Source organism: Lepisosteus oculatus, chromosome 6, assembly GCF_040954835.1.
Source record: "Lepisosteus oculatus isolate fLepOcu1 chromosome 6, fLepOcu1.hap2, whole genome shotgun sequence".
Taxonomy (NCBI): Eukaryota; Metazoa; Chordata; class Actinopteri; order Semionotiformes; family Lepisosteidae; genus Lepisosteus; species Lepisosteus oculatus.
Window position 1 is genome coordinate 40,018,912 of NC_090701.1, and position 20,346 is coordinate 40,039,257.

The 20,346-nt window shown below is 38.5% G+C and overlaps 1 protein-coding gene across 3 annotated transcripts in view; it reads right to left on the reverse strand.

The window, feature by feature from the left end:
- jcada (junctional cadherin 5 associated a) overlaps positions 1-19,575 on the reverse strand; it is a 60,330-nt gene extending 40,755 nt beyond the window's left edge. The window contains exons 1-2 of one of the 3 annotated variants that reach the window (XM_015354042.2): positions 19,078-19,575; positions 649-828 (exon numbers count right to left, since the gene is read on the reverse strand). The gene's annotated coding sequence lies outside the window, so the exon portion shown is untranslated. Of the gene's footprint in view, positions 1-648; positions 1,092-19,077 lie in introns of those variants that run through there. The other 2 variants (XM_015354043.2, XM_069191253.1) reach the window with 2 other exon arrangements.
- Positions 19,576-20,346: the final 771 nt, after the last annotated feature.

A 20,346-nucleotide genomic window follows, 5' to 3' on the forward strand; every position in this document is an offset into this window, starting at 1 on the left:
TCATTGTTTCGTATACTGTCTTATCCACTTTCCTCTCTACAGACAGTGACATCAAAAGGAGAAAGGGCTTACAACCCTGCTCACCACTCTAACGCAGTCCCAGAAAAATCTTTCGGTTCTTGCATTATTTTTTTGTAAAACAGAAGCTCCTTTTAGATGTACAGTTTATAAAAACAGTTTTGTAAAAAAATAACACGTTATAATGCAGGGAACGATACAGACTGCGCCGCAGCCACACAATGTATAGACCAGTGCTAACTTTAAAATACATTAGCAAGAGGTCATTCTTGCAAACATTAAAAAAAATGCACGGTGCTCTATCAAAACGGCAATATGACGCTATACATCCCAGTATAACATCGGCGGGAAACTAAAATCTCGCTTTACCAGACATTAACAACACAGAAAAACACTGAGAGAGGTTCTCTTACAGGTTGCAAGTTTAAGCGCCGTTATATTAAGCATTAGCAGATGCGCCTCGGCTGCCAGTTTCACTGTCCTGTCCTGGCTACGTTTTCTGTACACAACACGTCGAACCGACCGTCTCCGTCAGAGCCCTTGGCGTGAGCCCTGGACATGAAGCAGCGAAAACAACCGGCGCTAATTCGGTACCGTGTCTGCAGACACGGAAAGACGGCGGTCACATACCCAGCCGATGCTTTCCAGCCCAAGTCCTGCAGTCCCCCTGCGCTCAGCTCCCGTCGCTGAGAGCCCTGTAGTGGTGGGTTGTGCTGAGCATGCCTGGGATTGGAGGGAGTCATCGGGAAGGGAACTGGAGGGAATGAGTTTTCCTCACCGTTTAAGGACTGAACGCGCTGCTTCCACAACCTGACCGGCGGAGACAGACATTTCCTCACTTCATTTAGCAGGCTTTTTTTCTGCTTACGACATTGTTTACATTTTTCAGTATGTATCCCACTTAAGTCATGCTAGGTAACACGCATATATATATATAGCTAGGTTATGTCTAGGTTACGCTTCGTCGCAGAGGTTTTACCCTTAAAAACGTTCATTGTTAACCAATTGTGGAAGATTATGGGATGCCATCCTCTATATACAACACATACCCCCTGACTACAAATACTGTGTCCTGTTTTTGCTTAAATGTGCATACAGGTTAATAGGACTACTTTAGTGTTTGGGAAAGCCAAGACTTGTCTTTTAGTACCATACAGTCATGTATGGGAACCAAGTGTTTAGATTTAAAAGAGGAATTTCTCCTCTCGTGTCCTGAGTGTAGTTTTCACTAGACCATGCTATTTTACGTACTCTATTTTTTAATGTTCTGTTTCGAAAAGTAAGGAACACCACTAAACTATTTGAAGGCTAAACCCTCAATGATTTTTTCTTTATTTTTCAACGAAATCTGTAGATGTGCGAGATTTTTTCGTTTATGCGTTTATTTTATTTTTCGGAGTAATTCCGCAGCTGCTACTGTGCCCAATGTCTGCTATTTGCGTATTTATGTAAATCGATTTTGAGATTGATTAGCGTTGACACCTTTCTTAAAAATCACGCAAGAATCCCAGCCCTAGATCTAAAAACATGTACAGTAATCATAAGACAGGGATGAACTTCCAAAATACTTTTCCATTTGTACGTTTTTCGGATTGGAGGTCAGAGATCATATCTCTGCAATATGAAAATTTAGGGCATCCTGCTCTGAAAGTGGATAACAGGCTTACCTGCAGTATCTTCTAAACTTTTTTTTTACAGAAACTCTTTCTGTAATAATTTACAGTAAGTAGCATTTATCTCCTGGATGTGTATTTTGAGCTTCTTTAGAGACTGATTTTTCCCAGATGGACTACATACTGTACATGGTGTGATTTTTATTAAAAACAAATAAATCACAAACCATGGGCACTGTAGGTCATTTTCAGAGGTTTTTGTCACATTTTCAGAGGTTTTTGAGGTTTCACGTGAAAACCACAAAGCCTACTTATTTGTAAAGCATGAGATTTTTTTCTGGGCCTTTAAATCTGGGCTCAAGCACAATAACAAAGAGGCTTGGTGGTCTAAAATAGAACACAAATTAATGGGCTTTGTAAAGCCAGTAAGGGTGTATTGTGAGCTGCAGCACCATCTTAGTTCCTTCTTACAAGGTACCTGGCACAACAGAGAAAAGAGCTTATCCATAGTTCCCAAAATATGTAATATCTGAGCATGGTCACTATTAATCTTTTTACTTACTTTCCTCTTGGCAGTCTAGTTGATTAAGCAATCAGTAGGTGATTGGTAAAAAAAATAAAACGCCTGTAATTTTTCCAAAACCTTGTCTCTGCCAAAAGCAAATGTTTCTTTTCATAATCTTTATGTGAAAGAAATAAATATTTACTGTAATGTCACAACCAGAAATAATATTATAATCATACAATGTAAGTTTCATTTTTCCTTCTACCCAGAGTTGCCAAAGCATTTTACTATAATAATCCCCAGCAAACAATGAATCGTTCTTTCTGTGGGTGAAACATGGCGGCCATGCTGTTCCAGTCCACATCACACAAGAACGTACAGTATACTGCCCAGTTTATTTTGGATGTTCCTGTTATGGTGTTGATGCCACACAGTGAGATGTAGATTCATCCAGTTTTAAATATACCTTTTCACAAATCATTTGATACGATTGTAGAGGACGTGTCTTCATAGATCAATGTTTTGCACCCAAACAAGTACTTTAAAAAATGCAACAAAGTTATCTGACTTGGCTCCAGCACTGTTGTGCTTCATATTAACCTGTGGCTGGAAGGAGGATGTGCCAGCTGTTGTTTAATTAGGAAAATGTGTCATGGCTCCTTGTTAATATATCTTTAGCAGCTCCATGGTCATTGTGACTTGTTGGCTGAATGTATTAACGTGTGTCCACACTATAGAAATTTCAGAAAATATCCACACAGAGGCGGTAAACCCTGAGAAACAGGAATTATGGGTACAGTCAAAGAGACCCCTCACAAGGCAGACTACTTTCTTTTTGTAAACCAAATAGTGTCTTCTATCGTCGAAATTTCAAAGTGCCAGACATATTAGTTTCTCCTTTCACCCCAGGTCGACTCCTTTTTCAGAAAAGCTTAGAGTGGAAAATATAAATAGAATGAGAGTCCATGGGCTCACAAGTATAGAATTATAAACACACACTCTCTGTTGAAGGTGCATCATTTTTATGGAGTTATGGTGCGATGAAGAGACTGAATAGTATACTATTTTGGAAAATATATTTTAAAAGTTATCATATATTTAATATATACAATTTTAAACATGTTTTAAATGATTTATTAGGTGGCAGTGGTTAGCTGTTGTACAAACCAAGGCTACTGCTCTGTGCCAGAATTAGTCAATTAGCAACTCCCCCTTAATTATTTAATTGATAATTAGTAGGATCAATACAACAATTAAGGGGCTGTTGGACCAAAATTCTGTGGTGGAACTGGCCATAAATGGATGTTCACTGAGGAGACCTTTCATGTGTGGTAATTAATAAAAGGTAACTATGTTGCATTTACAGAAAAACTCTTTTATTGAATTGGAAAGCAGATATTTCTCTGCTTTCACATTTCACGAAGAATGACAAACACCCAAGAATAAAGCGTCATGGAGCGAAATTGTGGCTTAACCCGCTTGGCTGAGGGCTGGCCTCCCGGCCAGAGGACAAGATCAGGACCCCCCTGCAGGGTGACCAAGGGGCAGCTGCAGAGGTGGTGATGGGGTGGAGGTGGGATGCAAGAGACATGCAAGAGAGAGAGACACAGGGATGTTGTACTGTAGGTATTTATAGCGTTTGGGAGAGAAATGGATTGTGAGGAGCCATTGCTAATTACTGACAGCTGAGTCCAATTGGGCTTGGTTGTTGTCATCCCTCCCAAACTTTTGTTATAAACTCCATTAAAACTGTAGGGAATTCGATTCAAGTCTAATTTATGTAATTAAATAATCTAATTTAAGATTTATGTAAAAACACCATCTAACAGTGACTAAGAATGTAGGGTAAGTTGTAATTCCAGCACGAAGTACCCGGCGACAAGCACAGTAGTCACTGCAGTGATGTTTAGGAGAGCTGGTTTTGGACAAATTATGTTTTGGTGAGAAAAAAAGACAACATTCAAAACAGAATGTAATCAATATTTCAGGTGCAGTTCAAGAATAAAACGATCTCATTTCAAAGCTGTTGTGTGGTATTCATTCAAGAGTGGCTTCTGTTCAAGGCAACATTATCAACCTTAAGGTCATCAGAGAAAGACAAAATCAGACTGCAAAAGTGAGATTGGGCTTCTGCTGACATTTCAGTTTACTAGAAACTGATATATTAAAAAACACTCAAATATACTAAGAATCATAAATGGAACCAAATGGTATTGGAACAACCAGCATTTTAAAATTATTTTAAAAAATAAATTATTTATATTTTAAAGCTTTTTGTAAGTTAATGTTTTGGGCCACCATAGCTTCTGCTACCAATTGTGTGCTTATGAACACCTTCTCCCTTATTCCTCTTTTTGAAGCTTTTGTAGGTTATGAAAGAAACCAGTAAGCAGTGTATAATAAATAAATAGTTTAAAAAGTGAGGGGCTAACCCTTCAGCCATGCCTAGCAGGTAGTATGAATGTAAGTGTACATACAGGTAACAGGCTCTCATCTCCCAGCATGCATCATGTTCTATCCCATCCTTCACAGTCCAGTAGCCTCCTTCCATTCCAACCGTTGCAAGAGGAAAGAGGGGGTTCCAACTCCCCATACTGGCCCAAGCTGTTTTCCCAACCAGGTCCAAGAGAACACAATAGCCTGCACAATACTGTGATTAGTCTGAAGCACCTGCGAACACATCTTTTTATTCTGGATAAATCTGTCCAGAATCAAAACATTCAGAAACGAACATCTGAACAAAGTGCTCAGCAGCTGCGCTGATTTTAAAAACGTGAACTTTTGCTACTTAGCGCATCATCCTTTTTTCTCGATGAAGTGTGCTTAGCTCACACTTACAGTAATTACAAACCTACGCCTCCTCCTAGAATCGTCCTACCCAATCATTTGGAGATCTCCAACTTGTTATGACTATTCCTGGGTTTTCAGATTGCCCTGTGGTTTCATAATCCACACAAGCTAACATGTGCAGTGATGATGTCCTAAACTAAATGAGATTGACTTGCAAAGTGGTGACTGGTTTTTGAAGTATTTGCTGTACTTTTAGATGTCTTCAAATACTTAGTGTAGATGCAACAAATCAGCTTTCCACGGCACATTTCTCAATATTTAGTTCATAACCGATATCAAAAGACAAGATGTACATTTAAAAAAAGCTATTTTAACTTGATTTTACAACAAATTCAGTATTAAATAATAAAATAAAATCATAAGTTCGAATGTTCAAAACCTAAGCATCTAAAGATATCAAGTATTTCACGTCATTCAAAAAGCCGTATTTTTTCAAAATAAATTATTATGTATTCAGTTAAAATGGAATAAATCTATTTTTATCCTCTGATAATGTCATTAGAACACTATCTCCATTTCAAGTGGAAAATACACAAGAAAACCCTTTTTGAAATGACATTCCAGGCAAATGGATGAAGCCAAAATATGATTCAAGTGCTTTAAAAAGATTAATTTGAATGTAACGTCAGGCGAAGTTGCAGCTGAATGAAAACAGGGGGTGTTTAAAATCTGTAAGCAGTGGTCCATTCTGTATTCCTTTCAGCTGTTCCTCAACCTTATACTGTAGCTCGATTCCAGTGAGAAGGTTGTGCTCAGCTGCAGAGGGTGTCAAGATGTGCAAGGATGTGATCTCGGAATAGGGTCACTGAGACACAAGCTTTGAGTCTTAAGTTGCAGGAACATAGTGTCACAGGACATGTCTTTATATACCCCAGTTACTGCTTTATTTCCTGAAATGGGTAAATTGAAAAAACAGACCACTAATTCTATATTCTTGTGTATACCCAATATTGTACACTAAGAAAATATTGTATTCTCTCTTTAGGGATGGGGTGGGTCATCAGATATGTTCGCTGTACAGCTTTGGACTTCTTTAATTAGTCTTCCTAGACAGTAAGAGTAAAATAATTTTGAGTCGAGGTGATCTGTTGGCTGATATACATTGAGTTTAACATCTATCTCTCCGAGTCTGTAAGCACTTAGAAAATAAGAGGAGATAGCTTTATGTACCATTAAGGTTCAGAATCCTTTGGGTAATACATAGAAATCAGTTGCACCAGTAGTTCTGCATAGCTTTGAGAGAGAAATGGGAAAAATCAAACCCCATGAATTGCAATCTATCCAAGGTATCAAGATCCTTAATGATCTCTAGTCAGGAGCTTTGCTTAACATCTTTAATAATATTAATAATTGCTTACACTTATATACTGTAGCACTTTTCTGGACACTCCACTCAAAGCGCTTTACAGATAATGGGGACTCCCCTCCACCACCACCAATGTGCACGATGATGTGACGGCAGCCACAGTGCACCAGAACGCTCACCACACATCAGCTATCAGTGGGGAGGAGAACAGAGTGATGTAGCCAATTTAAAGACAGGGATTATTTGGAGGCCATGATTGGTGAGGGCCAAAGGGAAATTTGGCCAGGACGCCGGGGTTACACCCCTACTCTTTTCGAGAACCGCCCTGGGATTTTTAATGACCACCGGGAGTCAGGACCTTGGTTTCTCATCTCATCCGAAGGACGAAACTCTTGAAGAGAACTCTTTCTTTCTGACACTGCAGTAGGGTGCAGCTGGGGTTGATGTGCAGTCATCTCTGAAGTGGATGTACTGCATGGATAGCTCTGCAAAATCCTAGCAGCTTTCCTACTATGGTAGTTAGAAACAATTCTGTAAAACAATTCCGAAGTACACAGCATCTTTCAAAACCTGACATACAGATGATTGGTACCAGAAACGCATTTGATGTTGTAAGTTTTACTTTACACTGATGTCCGATGTAGTATGCATTAAATATTTCTCTACACTGTACCTCATGATCAGGCTTGCCTCAGCCATGAAAACCAATGCCAAAATTGGCAACAATATATAGAAATTGGACTGTGATAAAAGAAGCAAATTCAAAGTTTTGCCTTGTCTAATGTCTGAAGTGACTAAATCAACATTTTGTTCACAGCCATTACACTGTTATCTAATCTATTCAGTTTTTCCTCTGTAAGGACAGAGTCGTGGTTTAATCTTAGTTTTACTTTACTAAGCACCATTTTTTTTTCTTTTAATGATTGACTCTTAACTTGTGGTATACCTCTGATATCACTTAATTTCCTGTTGATTTCAAATGAAGTTGACCACATCACATTAAGGAAAAAAAAACAAAGTATTTTGAAAGCCAGTTATTTTAGTCTTGAACCACAGATAATATCAACCTACACAAAAGTAAAAACAGATTAAAAAAGATCAGGTAGGGGACAACTTTGTAAAATATCTGAAATCCAAAGTAAATTTTAACCATTTAAGATATAAAATGGAAAACTTCACAATACTGATTTCAGTGGGACTATACTGAAAGCACATACTGCATGTTACAGAAGGATTAATCCATGTCTCACAACACAACTAGATACTGTAGATGACTTTTTGCTGAAGAAAAAAAATCTATTTTTTGCTTAAAAGCAATTGAGACTGATGCTTCTTTATAATAAGTACATTATAAAGATGTAAATATATTGTAATCTTCTCATACAAATTCTTGTAGAATTTACCTTTTAAAATCTTTGTATATCTAATCTGCCACATTCTGTTTTGTGAGTTCCTTCTTCTAATTTGTAATTAGTTTTACACCATTGCTTAATCAAAGAGATCAAAATGAATATTGGTAATACATGTTATATGTAATGAGATATACATATAATGATAGAAGCTGTCAGTAATTAAAGAACATGAAAAAATGTAGCCTTGTAATTCAGGATTAAGACTCAGTATTCATCCCAACATCTGTGAGGAAAATAGCATATTATTTTCTTCAACAAAATAATGCCACAAACTCCTATGGTCCTAAGCATATGTCTTTGAGCTTCTATGGATTCATATCTTCTCTACAGCCTTAGGGCTTAACTTGAAATGAAACCTGAAAACATTTTGCCTTTCCAAAACAAATTCTAAATGACTGAGTTTGACAGCGTAAGCACTTTCCATAACACATCACAGATGTAGAGCTGTATGTGGTCTGGTTGTATTATATTACCATTGGGAAGGAATAACCATAGAGATTGTGGATCTGATCGTTTTTATTTTGATCAGATGTGGAATTTGGTTATTTTTGGAAAGCAACCGAAGCAAAATACAGCATCTGACCTTTACACTCTCAAGCCTCTGCTGAAGTATAAAAAGTAGTTCACCTTCATTTTAATAGAACACAGTAGCCATACAATTCCTTAGACAGCAGGCCCCCTTAAGAAATCATCAAGTAGTAGGACTCTGGACCAACTGGACAGCTGTGGGTTCAAATTACTGGTGGAACATTGCTATTGTGCCCTGGAAGAAGGTACATCACTCAGATTGGTGCAGCGCAATGCACAGCTCAATAAATACACATTCTGTGGTTTCCATCACAGTAAAAGAGAATTTTGTTCTCCATTGACTCGGGTCAGGTTAAGTAAAGATTTACTAACTTTATGTGAAGGTACTGTAAATTGGAGAAGTTCTGCATGGCATCCAGTATGGTATGTACACCAATATATTCCATTGAAGGATCAGAAAGATTCATTTATGGTATGGTTGTTTTTTTATGTTGTACCTTAAAGAATAAATAATGCAATATAACAAAATGCTATACATAATGAGGGTTTGGTGAAATGTAGCCAACCTGAGAAAGCACCCAAGTGCAGTGAACAGTGAACTTTCTTTGACAGTTTTGTTGGTAGAGTATGCCAATGAATGAGGCAGGGGGTGTCTTTTACAGAATTGAAAAAACAATTACATTTTTTTTTTAGAACACTGGCAACTGCAGAGGAAATGCAAAAGTGTTTCATATATATTTCAATTTAATATATTGATATATTTAATGGAATACAAGTAAAACTATCTAACAAAATCCATCAATTCTTAGTCTCCTTGTACTGGTGAGGGTCATAGCCACAGGTAAAATGATCATGGTAATTATTCATTACCTTCTCATATCCTTATCTTGTGGGAGGGACTTGTAGCCCTGAATTACGTTTCCATGTTGCACTTCCCCTAAGTCTCTATTTGTTTCATGCTTCAGAAGAAGGAGTCCATAGGCTTAACTTTGTCGGAGTGTTTTAGTATTCTGAAAACCTGAATCAAGGTCCCTCACAGTTTTCTCTTTTTAAGGCTAAAAGGTTTAGTTCTGGCTATTGCTGTGTGCCTAGGAATGCACCTGGTTGTTTTTTTTTTTCCTGGATTGAACAGCACTCTCTTTTTTCATAAAGTAAAAAATGAATGTAACACACCAAATGAGGTTTAACTAGTGCACTGTACAATTGTAATATTATATCCCTTGATTTTCATTATCTGCTTTTAGTCCTGAAATTCTTATTGCTTCTCCACATTGTCTACAAGATGAGAGGTTGTTCATTTGTCTTTTTCATAAGTAGCCTCTTCAAGTTCAACACTTCGCATTTTGGATTTTTTGTTACTACCAGCATGTAACACTTTGCATTTGCCTACATTAAACATCATATGCCAGGTGTTTGCCCCGTCTCAGATTTCCCAGAACATTTCTGAATATCCTCTACAGCTTCTTCAATGTTTGCTAAGAGATCACTTTATTGGCCGTATACAATTTCCTGTGTTAGGAATTTGTCTTTTCGAATGCCCCAACTTGCTCTCCATGAGACACACCGACATACAGGCAGGGAGAGAAGCTTGGGGTCAGAGCGCAGGGTCAGCCATTTATACAGCGCCCCTGGAGCAGCTGGGGTTAAGGGCCTCGCTTAGGGGCCCAACAGAGTAGGATTCGCAGGATACGAACCTGCAACCTCCCAGCCCAACCACAGGCACAGATCCTTAGCCAGAGAGCCATCAATAGCTAAAGTATCAATAGCTTTAAAGACATCTTCAGGCGTGCTGTTGATGTACATGTTTGTTATGAACAAAACACTCCATCATGGTGTGAATACAACCTCTTGAATGTTGTGTGTTTTTGCAGCCAGCCTCTAACTTCTGCCCTTGTGCGCCTTTTTCAAACCTACTCATTGGGGATCCATCTAATCTCTGTACTCAATTTACTCTGAGTATACAACACATTCAGAAGAATTTCCAGATAGATCAAAAATAAGGCTACATGTTAGTTAACAGCTGAGGCGCCCCACATTTCTGCAAGGGAAGAGGAAGGATAAAGACAGCGTGCAGAGTTTCATGAGTATGAAGTGATGTAAAGGCTGTTTATTACTGATATCATCCCGCACTGGTGGTACCAGGCTGGGCTCAGCCACAGGGAGGAGAGAAAGTAAAGTCCTCAAGAGGCATCGACGCTCAATGAGATAATGCACATCTGGTGTTGGGCCATTACTGTGCTGCACTGGAGACTAACAAAGGCTGCTCTCTGAATCGCTTTCTTTTGTGTAGGAAAATGGACAACAATGTGTGTCCTCACAACCACGTGAACTGTGCTGGGCTCGAGTGCGTTACACCTGGGACCTAGCCAGGCATGCCCCTGGGTACTAACACAGGGCGTGTGTGTGTGTGAGTGTGAGTGTGAAGAGCTGCAGCGTGACTGAGTGGGCAGATTTGATTGCACTTCAATCACAGCTCAAACAGATCATTTGCGGGGCAGGTAGAGGAGTCAATGTAGAATTTATACAAGGAGGAGGGAGAAGAAGTCATAGGAAAACCTCGTTGATAAAGTCCCAACAACGCACGTTTAAAATAAACTCACAGTCGGCATAACTTGTATCACAGGGTCACAGAGACAATGCAGCACAAGTGCAGAGCATTAACAGCACTTTCAGATTTAGTGTGGGAGTACAGGTTTGTTTTATATAAAAGTTATGTTTTTGCTGTTCATAGGTACCTATGAAGTTTGCAATAGCATAAAAGATTGTGGGGCGACATTGAAAAGTAAGTGCAAGGTACAGTATACATATTTGAAATGTGGTAAAACTGTGAAATCTCTTCCACACGTACTGAGGCAAACTTTTACTGGGCACGGTCTCTCGCCGTTTTGATGGTTTACTAAATTAAGCCAGCTGGAGAAACTGGTGAGAACAGAGTAAGGTTTTTAAAATGTTAAACAGTTAGAGAACTGCTGTTGTCCGCTATGCTCTTGCTAAAAACCGGCATCTTTTGCTTTAAGTGATGACAACACAGTGTCTGTCCTTGGAGCTCTCAGCTCCATCCTTGCTTTCAAAGCCCAATCAGATTACAGCTGCCAGCCCTGAATACTAACATTGTATACTGTAGCACATTCTTCCTCCTGTTTCTACACTGACAGCATACAAAGGGACAGTGAGGAACGAACTTCATGGTTTCATTGGAAAGCAACTGACTCCCAGGCAAAATGTTGCACCACTCCTCAATGAAAATGAGACAAGATTGAAACAACTGACAGAAACAACCAAAATGTTCTCATACTGTATGTATACAGTAGCATCTTGACGATACTTATTTCTGTGCACAGTTATTTCAATTCAAGGTCACCCTTCCTTTCCTTATTTGCAATATTGAATTCAATCTTAGTGGTATTACGTCTGAAAATTCTAGATGATAAACACTGTACCTATTTTATGTGAATGTAAGATAGCAAATGTAATATTTTTCACATTTTCACACAGCTTCTGATACTTTAAACATTTTTAATTTTAATCATGCCCCTGGAGCTGGTCTTCCTATATTTTCAAGAGCCAACCCGAAGAAGATAAATAACAGGAAGAGGACTATCCTTTCGTTCACAGCATTAATGGTGAGGCACTCTACAGAGTAATGTTTGTGTACTCAATTAAAGCCTTAAAGTTCAGGCACACATACCTCTTTTTCTTGTTACATATTTGTTAAATTCTTGTGCCAAAATCTGCAAAGCAGCAAAATTCAGTGAAAACCCGTGGGTGTGCAATATTCAGAGCACTGTAAGGCATGTACAGTAACATGAACTATAAAGAAAAAAAAAACAGCAAATGTTATTCAGTGTACCTAAAGAAGGTTGTATGGATGAAACATTGTGTTTTTCCTTTCTGTTTTTCACTATGGAATTAATGTGTACCTGTACATGTTCTAAAAAGAAGTTGGGAGATGTGTAGAGTTGTGGGTGCTATGGCTGAAATGGTTGGGCTCAAATCAATATTATTCACACTCAGCCTAAATATATGTGAAAAAACACTGAAAAAGGTGACTTAATTTAATTGAAGTTAAGAAGAAGAAGAAGACAAACTAGAGATTCCCAGGTCTTAACTACTGTAGGTGATAATTCATATTTAGCTCAAAAACATCCAGGAGATTGGTACTTGGAGGCCTGGGAGACTAGAGTTACTGTACCTACTCACTGCTACATCTTCATTGCTCTATAATTGCACATTGCGAACAAAATTCACATCTTCAATAAACAAGTAAAGTTTGCCACAGCTCCTGAAAAATCAGCCTCTCGAAATATGTGGTATGAGGATTAACTGACTTCAAGCAACATTCTTGATGGTTTCTTAAGCAAGCAAACCTACTTACGTAAGGCACTTAAGTGCCTTACTGTTGTCCTGCTATTGTAGTTCTCCCCTTTTAACTTGAACTTTTCCATACTTTTCTGCAGTTCATGTGGAACAGGAGAATGACAGCGAAACAAAACAAAACACAACATGGATTATCCCAGATTTATGTTTTACATATGTAATTGGAAGGAGTGCTGTTCTCTTTCTCAGTATGGGCTAGCAGTTACTGAGGCCTGGCTGAGAAAGCTTTACAGCCAGCACATGTCCCTTCCCAATCCACAGCCTTTAAATCTGAGGTGAGCATCCATCCCAGATTATGAAATGAAAAGTCACAATTTTTATCCGTGCTCAAAATTCAGCCTGTCTTGCTTCAAACCTGTCAACCCTCTGAGCGATGCTTACCATTTGCTTACCCAATGTGAAAAAAATCACAAGAGCACACTTTCTACCCTTGACACAATGATGTGTCTGTTACCTGTTGATCTTTTGTGTTGTACGTGTGACAAAGATGAATCAAGTCTAAGCAGCCACTTTAAGTCATTGATCATGAAAGGTTTTAACGGGATGGACATACTATTCTATTTCTGACACTTAGCTGTGTCTGGAAATCAAGAATCAGTGCTGCAGGTTGCCAAGACGTTTCAGAAGAAGTTGTAAGTTTTCCTAACACGGAAGAGTCATTGCATTTGTGGTTCCATTTTTTGTCAACTCTCTGCAGTTGATTAAGGCTATGCCCTAGTTTGCTTCTGCAGCGACAATCATAGAGCATGGAGAGCTGTCCTAGTTTCAGTCATAGAAAACAAGCTCACAAAATGTCATACTGCTCTCCGCTCTGTTCATTCGTGAAATCATTACGATTTACAGAACTACCTCCCCCCGCCACTGCTGCCCTCCTCAGGATTGCTTTATAGGTGTACGAGGCAGTTGGCACAAAAGTGAGAGCCTTTTTTGTTTTCTTCAAAATGCAAAAACTAAAAGAGGTGTTTCCAGAAAGATTAGCACAGCGAACTAAGTTATTATTGGATTAATGATAAAATCACAATCCAGGCTTCTTGGTCTCCCGCTAGCAGATTATGTACATCATGAGACCCATCTGTGTGCCCTCCATTGCACAGGAATCTGTATCTGGACAGATCTCTCACACCTCCACCCTGCGCTGTCTGTAGGCAATGCTACAGACAAGGACTTTTGGACTATTTTATGAAATATAGGCCTTTGAGAGGTCAATGTGCAGGTACAGCTAAATTGTGAAAAGCTGTTTAGTAGAAAGTGGTTTTACAACAAATTCCCTTTTAAAGCTTTACTGTCCATACTGTAGGTGACACTGTATATTGGGTTTGTCCAACTGGGATTTAATAATGCAATCGAAACAGTCCTGCAAACCATATTGACCATGCTTCATACTGCTTTGGCACTTGTTCTTTTTAAAGCTCTAGATTAAAATAACTTATGATCAAAAGCCAGACCCACCACCTCCCTTTTCCTTTGTAAACAGTCCTAATCTGCAACCCAGCTGCGCCTTGTAAAGGGGCCGATATTATTACTCACCGGAGTGCAGCCCTTGCTTATTGTCTTTGGAAAATAAATTACTAATCCTGTCTCGCTCTGCATGTCCACTTTTATGCCTTACTTTTTTGTTTTGTTTTGCTGAGCGAGCAGGACGGGTTTCAAAAACCACTCAAGAATAACTTGTAAAACTGACATACCATTCTGTGGCAGGAACTGTAATTGACGCCATTATGAAAAACGAGGAGGTTGCAGGAGGGAGCTTCCAACTTTCAAAAAGCTAAAAACTTGAAAAAGAAAAAGAATACAGTGGGCTGCTCCATTTGACATCGGATTGCATACCCCTGCTGCTTCAGCAAAAGGAGTTGCTCCCATTGTCACATTTGTATAAATTAATAATTTTGCTTGAGGAGCAACTGTGAAACTATTTCCAGAAGCTAAGAGGACACTGCCCTTTTGTTCTGTCACAGGGTTAGCTCACTGGGAAGTGTGAAGATGTTTTCTGTGCTTGCACAGAGCTGCATTGACATCCAGAGTGACCCAGACTGGGCTATAGGAAAAATCATGCTCCTCTTGGCTCTTTAACCATTCGCATAAGCAGTCTGAGCCTTAAACTTTAAAATGTCAGACTGAGGGGAAAATGACCCTAGCTTGAATGCTTAAAATACTATAAGCTTATATAGCTATAAGCCATAAGTTGTCATCTAGCAGTAAACATAAAGGACAGAGACACAGTTTGGAGCCTTTGAAAAAGGGAATTAAAAAGCTCAGAACCACTAATCCTCAAAACTAGAAAGAAACATGAACACAGTGGTGTAAGATACATGAACACTCTAGCATCTTTTTACTTCTAAATGAGGTGCCTACAGTATACAGTAAGGTTCTTTTCTTTCATTGAGGCAAAAATGATAACTGTTGTCTGAACATGGGCATGTACAGTAGGAAGATGGGTAGGCCACGGAACAATCACTGTCATTAATCTCTGGGAGCATTATGAATGGATGACACAATAGAAAGCAACTAATAAACTTTTTTTTTTAATAAAGCTATAAAGAGAACAGCTGTGCCTTGTAATGAGTTTAAGTACCCTGAATATTGTGCCAAGGGCAAGTAATGAGCAGACATAAGGGTTTACAACACTTCAAAACTGAAGAGAGCCATCCAGGGTGAGGTCTGTTTCAATCCAGTCGGAATGTTATGAGCTGTTATCAGGAACTACATTCTTGTAGATAAGCCAAAGGAGTAAGAGATGTCAGGACATAATCAGAAGTAGTTGAAGCTTTAATGAAAATCATATCCATTTTTAGTGCATCCAGTTTTACAGCTCACATCCATTTTCACAAGAACAACAACTATAAAAATTCGAACCGAATAAATAAAAGGTACGTCAGACACAAACATGAAAAATGTTCAAAGGTCCGGCCTTCATCGCATATTCACTTCTGTTTCATTACTTCCTTCACAGCTTTGAATTTCATAGCTGATTTATGTCATAGTGATATTGATTAATTAGCATTCAAAGTTTCCATCTCCAAGTGCAACCATGGTGGACATAGCAAATGTAAAAAACACCTTGGCGAATCACAACCCATGACATCGCAAATATTTCACAAGTGGAAGTATGTCAGTTACATTATTGGGAGTTGAAATCATAACGGTTTAATCCTGAACATTCCAGCATATCAAGAGAGGCAATAAAGTCTGAATACATCTTCTACTGCAGTACCCCTTGTGAAAAAGTGGCTCCTGCTGTCTCACTCCAGTCATCTGACTTAACTAGTCTGTGCTCAGTGAATCCTTTCCAGGTTAATTTAACAAAAAAAAACACACATTATACTTCCTAAGAAGTGAATATATACAATTAAAATACAACGATAAAAGGAAGTATAGAAGACATATAATTTATATGCATAATTAACATAGTTTTGCATAATTTCATAGGAAAGAAATTGATCATTTTTAGGGCAATAAAACGTGTATATATTGTGTGTCAATTCCTGATGATTGATCTTGAGGCAATGTTCATTTATCTCTATTTGCCATACGAAAATTATTTTGTAAAATGTGACTCAAGAATCTTCTATGAGGGATTAATGTTCTTTCAGTTGTGCTGTAATTGTCCTTTAAATAAAAAAAAAAAACAGAAACCCATCGGTGATGAGGTCATTATTAAGTACATGTCCAAATTCTAGATTCAATGCGTGAAGTTTCTCATTGTTAATAACAGAAAACACAGCTGCAACTTCAAGTTATCTTGTCAAGTGCATCTTTGCTTCCTTATCACAAGCAACACTTCATGAGATTCCCAGTTATTCTATTTCAGTGCTTATTTATTTGAAAGTACATTACACATGAAAGGAAGTCGTGGCATGACGAAATGAAGATTTTAAAGTCTTCAAGTAGACTGTCAGTAACTATTGTGGTTTCAGAGCCTCTTCTCTGTAAACAGTAACAGGACACAAGCATGCCTCTTTTAGATAGTAGGTGCCAGTTCACAGCATGATACAGAGGAAGACAGGGCTTGTGTCAGTGCAGGTTGGTCCAGTGATATACTCCAGACAAGCACTTATCAGTGTTTCTGCTGAATGTGTATTTGGGTGCATCTTTCTTAATAATGTCTGGCTAAATAAAATAAACGTCTGACTTTAGTTTGGGGAAAGTACATTTGTGCAGCTTCTGCTAAAAATGAACGCTGGAGCAGTTTGATTACCGAAGATTAATGAAAACCTATAGTACTGCCGCTTCTTAATGCAAAAATAATCACTCATTTGCAAAATACATTTGCCAGAAATGACAAGAAGCAAACACAAAAGCTGACTACAGTTTACACTGTGGAAGTCCCTCTATGGGTCAGTGCTGTACAATTGCTGCACCACACAACGATTCTTAAAAGATCATGCACGATGCACACAATTTTATTGTGTTCTGACTTCGTAAGAAGTTATTTATGTAGTGCAATATTTTCTAAGGCCGAAAGCTTAGATGCACTGAATGCAGTTAATTCCATCTGTTTTGGACCCACAAGAAAAGGTAACGATGAGCAGCACAGCACTGCCATCACTTGATATTCACACCAATATTTTCAAATTTATGGGATTACTTATCCATTCTCTCCTTTCCCTGTTTTTTTTCATAGAAATCCTAATAATTTATTTTTTATGTTCCATCCACCTTGGAATAGCTAGTTATTTGACCTGATTTAATGCCACATCTCTCCATTACTGTGTAAAAGAGATGAACACAGCGCTGACTGATATTTATCGGTCAGCAAACTGCTCTGCGTCTCTTTGATGCTGTACTGTATGTACACAGCCAAGCCTGAGTATCAGAGGAGGAACAAGAGCCCCACCCGGCCACAGAAGCTCTGTATTTTTGAACAGCCACTGGACACTGTCGGAGAACATAAGCTTTTTTTTTTAGGACCATAAAAATAGTTTTCATTGAAAAATACAAAAACATTACTCTTCAGTGTAGGAATCTTCAAGAAATGTAAGATTTGTGAGTGGTGCTCTTCTAATCATCAGTAACCATTTACTGTAGTTATTTTCTAGAAAGAAGATTTTTTCCAATGCACACTCTCATTTTTAAAATTTTATGTCTGTTATTTTAGACCATAACGTATGGGTGATGGGTAAAGAGGGATTATTGAAAAAGGTAGGAAGCAGAACATTTAGCAGTCAAATTATTCAAGAAAAACAACATTAACTCTCGTCCTGGATTTTTTCTGGGCAGTCCTGCCCAACATGTACTGTAACACTGCTACAAATATATGTTAGTGGATGTCAAATATTGCTAGTTCAAAAAGAAATATCATAATAATGATTTTGTTGTTGTTTGTTGTTACTTCAGAAAAATCTTTAGGAAATTACATTCCATGCATTCAGTATAGGGTTAAAAAGTTATTTTCTGAGAAAAGCTGCAGATCTCCTAAATTCAAGACTCAATCCTTCCAAATAAACCATAAAGGAAATACAAGCAAAAAACAAGTAATAGTCTCTTCTAAAAAGGAGAGGGAACAAAAAAAGCATCTTCCACTAGCATTTCAAATGACCACAAATAAAATAAGTTTCAGAAGTTAGAGATAGTTCAATCTTATACTTTTTATAGTTCAATCTTATAGTTCAATCTTTAGTTTTTTATAGTTATGCAATAGTTATATTTTAGAAAACAATGTGTGAAAGAAATGTTGGCCTGTTTTTAATGTGATTCCTTGAAGAAAGCCTTCTTTTGGCATTTAAGGACAGAAGGCCAACAGGACACAAAGCATAATAAAACACCTGTAAGTACTCTTTCAAGTTGAAGGATCTTATTTATTTCCCAATTTCATCTCAAGGTATTAGCAGAAACATTAAGACCTCACAATTCTTTATTAGGGTGTTATTTTTTAAAGAAGCCCCAACACAACAAGCAATGAGAAATTCTGCAGGACATGGGGTGCAAAACCCTTACTAATCTTATCATCGGACTGCTGTAATCCACATCCCGAAATGTTAAACCCAGCACGTACTGTACCAGCTAGGGCAGCAAATGACTGGACCACTGCAGGATCTGAAGAGTCAGTGGTCTAAATAATCCTTAGCTTAATAATTAACACGGAGACTCTTGTCTGAATGGTTCCGTGGGAGCTATCAGAGCATGCTTGCCCACACCGGCATCAGGGCTCCTTTCAGACACTGCAGTGCAGAGTGAGGCATCCCTTCATTAAAATCAGAATGGGATAAATCAGCAATAAAATATTCAGCTGGCCCAATCCCAGCCCTGAGCAGGAGCCTGCTATTTCTAGCTGTACAGTGCTAGGCACTGCTGTCCTTAAAAAGGCCCTTTTTAACGCTTGCACACAAATGTAGAGCTTTGCTCATACTGGTACAGTTCTTTTGAAGTCCTTGCACAGAAACACAGCACATGACTGAGACACAGCTTCTATGCATTTCTCTTGCTCTGTACACAAACAACCTTCAGGATAGGGAATAAAGAAAAGCTTACCTCAGATGCAAACTGAGGAGACATTGGTCTCTGCTAATCGGCAAATAAAAAAATGTACAGCACTGAAACAAAAAAAGGCAGCTGGAAAAGGCCTAACAACGTTTTCTGGTGTGCATCCTCTAAATCCCAAGTCTGTCTCTCCCCTTGCAGCTTATATTTTGTACTCTGTATGTACTGTATGCTCTGTTATTTTAACCAAGGGGCTGCCAAAGAAGGGGAGGTTCTGGATAAGGTAAATTTGCAGATCTTCTCTTCAACAAATCTCCCTCTCTCTTTGCATGTCTCTCTGTATTTTAAGCATCCTCCAGCACATATGCAGGACAGCACTTGAAAGCACATCTAATTTTCACACAACTGTTACCCCTTCTCTTAATTGCATCTGGGCTAACATTGGAAGTAACGGTGGAAAATTCCAGAGGAGTAAGATAACTTACTCCTGTGCTCCCTCTCTAAATTAAAGGCATGTGTGGAATTTCATGCCAGATACTGACAGGGGAGGTGGGGCGGGGGGAATAAAAGCAGGGTACTATCTAAAAAAGGAGAAGGAGCACATGTGCTTCCTTTCTCTGCATCAGCACCCCTGAAACATGAGGACAGTACAGCCATTATGTTTTCTAATCAGAGGTCTGCATGCCCCAAATGCCAGTTTAATCCAAAGAAAATGAACTTTTCAAGTTCAAATAACAGTTACACCATAAGACAACCTGCCTAGTTTTTTTTTTAATTGGATTATGTTTATGTGCGTATGCCCATCAGCCTTTGGGTCTTGCCTGGGCTCATTCTGGACCAGGCTTTCAAGAACAAGGTGAGTTCTCTGAATGTGTACGTGGTAATGGAGGGAATGAAATACATTTTCTAAGCACAGGTATTTAAAACAAGTTTCTTAAGAAAGTGAAGTCAGCCTGGTATCACAAAACAAAGTCAGTAAATGAAATGAACTACTAAATATGAAACTTTGACGTGGTCAATGTGTCCAAGTACTGAAATCCTCAATGGCACTGACAAACTCAACCCTGTGGACTTCTTCAGTCAACAGTTACTATAGGACAGAAGTTAAAAAAACTCCAGGGAAATGTTTTTTTAACTTCCGAGAACAGGAGACAATTCTTTAATAATTATTATTCCTTACGATTATATAATACTTTGCTGGACAAGCCACTCATAGTGCTTTACAGATAATAGGGACTCCCCTCCATCACCAGCAATGTGCAGCCCCCACCTGCATGATGCGATGGCAGCCGTAGTGCTCCAGTACATTCACCACATACC